The sequence below is a fragment of the Cannabis sativa genome, chromosome 2 (genome assembly GCF_029168945.1).
Source record: "Cannabis sativa cultivar Pink pepper isolate KNU-18-1 chromosome 2, ASM2916894v1, whole genome shotgun sequence".
NCBI classification, from domain to species: domain Eukaryota; kingdom Viridiplantae; phylum Streptophyta; class Magnoliopsida; order Rosales; family Cannabaceae; genus Cannabis; species Cannabis sativa.
In genome coordinates, this window is record NC_083602.1 from 3,776,880 (window position 1) to 3,784,411 (window position 7,532).

The 7,532-nt window shown below is 28.1% G+C and overlaps 1 long non-coding RNA gene across 1 annotated transcript; it reads left to right on the forward strand.

The window, feature by feature from the left end:
- Positions 1-5,191: 5,191 nt before the first annotated feature.
- LOC115720781 (uncharacterized) lies at positions 5,192-7,304 on the forward strand. Its single transcript, XR_004012305.2, has 3 exons — positions 5,192-5,338; positions 5,603-5,696; positions 7,025-7,304. It is a non-coding gene; the product is annotated as an uncharacterized LOC115720781 (long non-coding RNA).
- Positions 7,305-7,532: the final 228 nt, after the last annotated feature.

Sequence of the window (7,532 nt, forward strand, 5' to 3'; positions counted from 1 at the left end):
TTTCGTTTTGGTGTTGATAAAGTCGATAACAAGATGTGTTTCACAAGCTTAGTTATCGTGGTAATTTTTTGACTTCTTCAGTAAGTGTTTTTCTTACAGTTGTTTGCTTATTTATATTACTTTTATTTTGTGTTTTTTTTTTTGTTTTTTTTTCTCTCTTTTTTTCAGTATATTGATATTATTTTCTACTATATGCGTAAAAAAAAATAAGTATACAAACGTGTTCACTTGTATACACTGTGGCATGTTCACCGTGGCATAACATAGTCTTTTAGACTGAATGGATAAATAGCTAACATAAATGGAATTTGGCTAGTATTGTCACCAAAAACTCAATTTAGGTGGTTAATTGTTAAAAAATATAAGGGCTAATTACATAAAACACAAATTGTTATAAAAAAATTTACATTTTTATGTTGAAAGTTTTTTTTATATATATTTTTACGGTATTCTATAAAAAACACAAGAAAACAACAAAAAATTACATGAAAGTAACAAAAAAAATAACATCAAAACAATATAAAAATTAATATACAAATGACAAAAAATCAATAATAAAATAACAAGAGTGTAACATAAAAATACATAAAAGACCGTATTTCATGTAAATAAAATCTAAAAAATCGTAAAAAATGTTGAAAATTTCGTAAAGACTGTAGTTTTGTATTTTTTTTTATTGTTTTCATGTTTTTTTTAAAGTATCGCAAAATATAAAGTATAGGTAGTTTTGCTACTAAAAGAATTATTCAAACACAAAATAATAAATAAAATATGTAGAATAGTCAATTTTAAAGAAACTCCAAAATGAAAGAGTTTAGAGCATTTGATGTAATGTGTTTTTAGTTTGATTTTTCAAATATTTTAAAGCATTTGATTTGACGTGAGTACTCTTAGATAAAGAATATGATAATACAAAACTTGTAAAAGTATATAATGTATTTTTCATAAATATCTAAAATCAATTAGTAATGATTGTACTCTAAAAGTGCTCTGCTAGGGCTCACAATAATGACTCTATTTCGAAGCTATGGCAGGTTGAGGACGCCCTAAAAAAAGTGGTTCTTAAGGAATTTGAAATTCAGGGAAAGCAAGTTTAAGGGTTACAGGGGAAAGAAAGGCTTCAGTCAGTACAGGGAAAAGGAAGGCAACTGGGAATATGGGGAAGAAAAGGGGACCAATGTCGTCTGATTTAGTCCTCAAAACTAAGTCAATGGCGGAGGTAATTGGTGTCTTGGAATTGGATCTAAATCAGATGATGAAGAACTAGAGAAGAACACTCCCCAGACTATCGAAGATGTAGCTCAGATGCTTTCTCCGAGAGCTTCACTAGAATTTCTGTAGAAAGATAAAGAGGTTTGGTTAGATTTTGCTAGCTTCCTAGAAGCAAATAAGAGATGTGAAGCTAATCTGAAATCGGGTAAGAGACTCTCACCACCAATCCTACATACTAAAACGATAATTCAGAATTTGAGTGCAAAATTTAATGGATCAAAAGGGGAAAGCCTTAAACAAAAGCCACTGGTTCAAATTAACATGGCTGGTGTTGAGGAGGAAATTTTGTATTGGCAATCTGCAATGGTTTACTATGTTCTTGAGGCCAATCCCCCTTTAGGGCCTTTTGAAGGCTTTGCAAGAAGGGTTTGGAAGGATAAAGGGGTAGACAAGGTTGAAATTCTTAAACTAAGAGTGTTCACTGTAAGATTTCAGGCACTCAATACAAGGGATGAAATTGTTGATGGGGTTTTTTGTTTCTATTCAAACTATACAAAGGAAGATATAACTTAAGCTCCAACTTGGAACCAACTTCATGGTTTGGAATTGAGTTATTGGGAGAAAGAGCTCTTTTTAAGATAGTGGAACAAATTGGCACTCCAATTATGTTGGATGAGATAACTAAGAACAAAGAGAGATTGAACTTTCCAAGAATTATGATTGAAGTGCGTATGTGTCAAGATTTTCATGAGGTAATATCCTTTCAAAATGAGATACAATAGGAGATTGAACTTACTGTCAAATACGAATGGTTGTCAATAGTTTATGGTAACTATTCGAGTATGGGGCATTCAATTGATGTTTGTAAAAGAAAGCAGGAAACAAAGACAGTATGGGTTCCAAAGAAGATAGAAAATAACAAGGCTACTAGTTTTAAACTTGTAGCGGATGAGGATGGTTTCTAAAAACTTTAGACAAAGGGAAGCAGGTCAAAACAGGGATGGACAATCCTGGTATAGATATCAGGGGAGATGTCTCAAGCAAAACAGGAAGGGAGACCATGGTAACATCAAATTCTTTTGAGATTTTGGTAGAACCAATACGATTACTGAATGAGAATGAAAATAGGAAAGAGCTCAATATAGACAACACAGGAGGAAGGGGAGTACCTCCTGTTCCACATGGATAGAATTATGAGTTAGAACGTTAGGGGACTCAACAGCCACAATAAATAGATAGAAGTCAAGAAAATGATTTCCAAATACCAAGTGGAACTTTTTGGCCTCCTAGAAACTAGAGTGAAAGCTCAAAATATGGGTAACATGTACACTACTTTGTTCTATGGTTGGTGTTTCAAAAATAAATGCTATATGTAGATCTTTTTTGTGGAAAGGATCGGCTAAATCTAATTGTCGTAGTTATGTATCTTGGGATAACTTTGCAAGTCAAAAATAGAGAGAGGCCTTGGCTTGAGGAATACAATGTTATGGAATGAAGCAGCTTTAGGAAAATATGTTTGGGACATAGCTACGAAGTAAGAAAACTTGTGGGTGAGATGGGTGCATGTTGTATACTTAAAAAATTCAAACTTATAGATGACAGTTGGTATTGGAGACAGAGAAGATTAACAAAACACATAAACACCACTTTATTTTGCAACAACAGCTTATGTTAAGTAAGTACAATATCCATTAAGTGTACAAACTTCTCTTTGATGAACATGGAAGAGTCACATGGTATAGGGAAGTCTGGAGCAGGTATAATATACCAAATCACAGGGTTATTTTGTGGTGGGCTGTGCAGAACCGATTGCAAACTAGAAGCAGGTTGTTGAATATGCAGATCTGTCAAGATGGAACCTGCCTCCTTTGCGGTCCTGATCTAGAAACAGTTGAACATCTTTTGTTTGATTATCCTTTTAGTAACAGGTGTTTTAAAGGTGTTAAAGCCTGGCTAGGATGGCAAGGAGTAGACCGGTCTTTAGTAGCTTCTTTGAGATGGATCTCTCGAGCAAAAATTTCAAGTTTTAAGAGGAAATTCTTTGTTGCTGCTATAGCTGCTCTGGTTTATAAAATCTGGATCAATAGGAATGACTGTCACTACAAAAATCTTATTTTTAGTCACAACAAAATTTGTGACTAAAAGTGAAACAACTATGACTAATTATAAATCATGATTCGTATATTGTAACTAAAAAGTCCTTGACTAAAAGTATTAGTCACAAAAATTACAATTTGTTGTGACTAAATGTATTTTTAGTCACAATACTTGTTGTGACGAAAATTAAACTAGTGACAATTTATAACTAAGTACTATGTTTTAATCACAAGTAATATTTTATTGTGACTAAAAGTTACATTTAGTCACAAAAAAATATATTGTGACTAAAAAGTTGTCACTAAAAATAACAGTTTTTTATAGTGTGTTATTGAAACAATCCAATGCACAATGAAGAGTTGCTTACAGCAAGTGAAAAGGAATGTGAAACAAAGAATCCAAAGTTTATTAATTACAAAGATTACTATAGAAGAAAGGGATTGGATTAATTCTCTACAAAATTGTATCTAGATTATTCTGGCCTTTTTTAGGTGATGTTTAATTTGTAAATTTAATATTTGTGAGCAATAAAACCTTTCTAATTCAGGAAAAAAAAGAAGAAGGGTATTTTCTTTCTTTTCATTTACCAAATAAATGCACTTCATTATTTCATATTAATGAATAAAGAAAAGAACTATATATATGCTATATTCCTTTTCTTAATTTTTTGAAAGGTCAATTGTTTAATTTGTTGTTCTTGCTGGTAAACAATACTACGACATAACATGTAACCTCATCATACACACGTAATACAACATACATCATTATTATATGTATAAATATATATATATAAATATTCACTACTAACTTTATTACTAAAATTAAAAAAAAAAAAATTGAAATGTATATAATATATCACACTTTTGCATTGGCATTAGGTATAGAATGCATCTAAATCGACATAATTTAAGTATTGTACTTGTTATGGCGAATCTTATTTTAGTTTCAAAAATTATGAAATACGAATATTTTACAATTTTTACATTGTTACAAATCGAGTTTGAAACAATTGATTTCATGCACGCATTAAAAACAGAGTATGTGTGCAATAAATTGTTTGAATTCTAATAAAATATTTACAGCATGTTTGGTATTATTTTCTGTTTTTTGTTTTAAAAAATTGTTTTTAGAAATGAGAACAAAAAATAGTTTTTGAAGTTTTTAAAACACAAGTCACGTTTGGTTAGTGATTTTTAAAAACAATATTGATCAAAAGTGAATTGGTTTTTAAAACAGAAAACAACATTTTCTTGTTTTCAAAATTCTTGTTTTTTGTAACTTTGTTTTCTGAAAACTGTTTTTAAAAAACAAGGCCAAACAAGCCAAATTGTTTTTAAAAACAATTTTCTGTTTTTAAAAATAAAAAACAGTTTTTTAGTTATGATGCCAAACATGCACTTAGTTTTTAAAATATATCATCTTAAAAAAATTGACATTAAAGTATTTAAATTGTATTGTGACTAAATTTATATTTATCTACAATTAATATTTATCAAACTAACTTCATCACTAACAACTTATATCCAAATATCATATATTAATGACTTTTTTTTAAAAAAAATATATTATTTAGTCACAAAATGACTAAAAATTATTATTAAAAGATATTTTGTTTTGGTAGTAATAATTATTTAATTAATTAAGTTTAGGAAGATAAAAAAAGTTAATTTAAGGTGATATGATGGGATGGGATGGGATGAGGGCCAAGAATATGTTCTACTCACACTAATCACCATTAATTTTATAATGGAATTGGGTTTTGTGGAGCTTTTTATCTCTTTAAATATTCTTTCCAATTAAAGTTCTTATCTTTATAATACTAATAATATTCCTCCAACGTTATTCTCATGCATGTCTATATCTTAGTATAAATAATATTTTTATATATATATACTACTACTACTAGCTTAACCAAGCTAGGCTAGGGCATATATATATATACTAAATTACTACAAATTATTTTTGTTTTTGTTGGGTTTTGAGAAGCAAAATATGAGTGACACAAAAAATGCTTATGTAAACCCTTCAGGTAATTTTCTTTAAAATTATAGTTTGGCTTTTAACTTAGTTTATATATACTAATGTAATTTACAATTACTACATTTGTTTTCTTTATAAGAATTTCATTTATAAATATTTCTACATAATGTTTACTGAAGAATTAAATTCAACACAATCAAATATTTATATGTTATTAATTAATTTGATTATTGTTATTAATTATTTATTATTATATATTTTTTTTGTTAAATAACATTTATTATTTATTATTTATTTAAAAAATGGTGATCAGAAACTTATCAAGGAGCTCCCGATATAATGTCAGCTCCTCAATATCCACCTAATAATGCGGAACCTCAAAAAGAACCTGGTTTTCTTGAAGGGTGGTAAGTCCACAAAACTTTATCTATATAATCTCTTCTTTTTTTTTTATGTATGTAATATTTAATAAATTTTCGTAAATTTTTAAGGGATTTTTTTTATTTTTACACTTCAAAAAATATTTTTTTTTTTACATTTTTATGGAATTCTACATAAAAACCCCTATTGTAACTAGTGCTGCAACTTAAATTGCAACAAAAAATCGTATAGAAATCCCTATTGCAACTAGCGCTGCAGTCACTTTAGAAACTCAAACCGTAAATTTGAAAAAAAAAAATTTAAAAAACAATATATGGGATAATTCGATCCCCAAATTCTAATTGAATTACTATTGAAAAAACAAAACAACTTATAGCATGTTTGGTATTGTTTTCTATTTTTTGTTTTCAAAAAATTGTTTTTAAAAATAAGAACAAAAAATAGTTTTTGAAGTTTTTAAAACACAAGTCATGTTTGGTTAGCGTTTTTTAAAAACAATATTAACCAAAAGTGAATTGGTTTTTAAAACAGAAAACAACATTTTGTTGTTTTTAAAATTCTTGTTTTTTGTAACTTTTGTGGCGTTTGGTAACACTTTTTTAATCAGTTTTCTGTTTTTAAAAGTAGAAAAGTGAAAATATTTTTCAAAAACATGTTCTATAAAACTGTTTTTACTTTTCAATTTTATAATTAGAAATCAAAATTTTAAAAACAAAAAGAATCACTTTCAATATTTTTTTAAACAGTTTTTTTTCTTAATCAATCTTTTAGATTAGGACCAGACCCGGACCCAAATCCCCTCCCTACGGCCCTGGCGCTAAACCCGACTTTTGACTTGAACCCGAATCTGACCCCGGACCTAGACCCGACTTAAATAAAATCAAAAAATAAAAATAAAAATAAACTTTATAGAACACACTTTTGTTTTCTGTTTTTAAAATTGAAAAACAAAAGTGGTTACAGAACGCATTTTTGTTTTTCAAAAACAAATTTTTTAAAAACAAAAATTTTACTTTCATTTTGTGATTAAAAAATTAAAAAACAAAAGTGTTACCAAACGGCACCTTTGTTTTCTGAAAACTGTTTTTAAAAAACAAAGCCAAACAAGCTAAATTGTTTTTAAAAAACAATTTTTTATTTTTAAAAATAAAAAACAGTTTTTTAGTTATGATGCTAAACATGCACTTATTATTTTGTGTTTACGTACATAGATAGTTTACAATCCAAATTTATTTATTTGACAATATATGTTGTTGTTATTTAGAATTTCTTCCCACCAATTAGTGCAAAAAGAATATTCTTACTTCAAAATTACTCTATATTTTATATTTGATACTTTATTTTTATTTTTCAGCCTTGCAGCTCTTTGTTGTTGCTGTACTATGGATGAGTGTTGCTGTGATCCTATGCTATATTGCTCTGGCTAAGTACAACATAAATATGCATCATAATATTATGAATGTAATATTATTTTGTGAAATTGTAGATTTTAGTTTAAATAAATGTACTTAGTTTGATAAACAAAGAATTGTTAAATAATTGTGTGTGCATGTCATTACATAAATATATATTTTATGGAAAGAGATGCACTTTGTAGTTTCTCAAATCAATAAATGTGACACATATTCTACTAATGATTTAAAATGTAATATGCTTTTATTTTCTTCCATCTAACTTGTTTATATGGAGCTCTTAATGTTGCCAATCGAATACATACTTGGAATATTTTGGATAAATTTGGCCAAAATAATCATGTTGACCTGTGAGTCATTGTAGGAGACTTTAATGTTTTTCTTTCAAATAATGATAAAATTGGTAGAAATTCTGATAGAGGCCCTTCGAGTGAATTTAAGAAATTTATT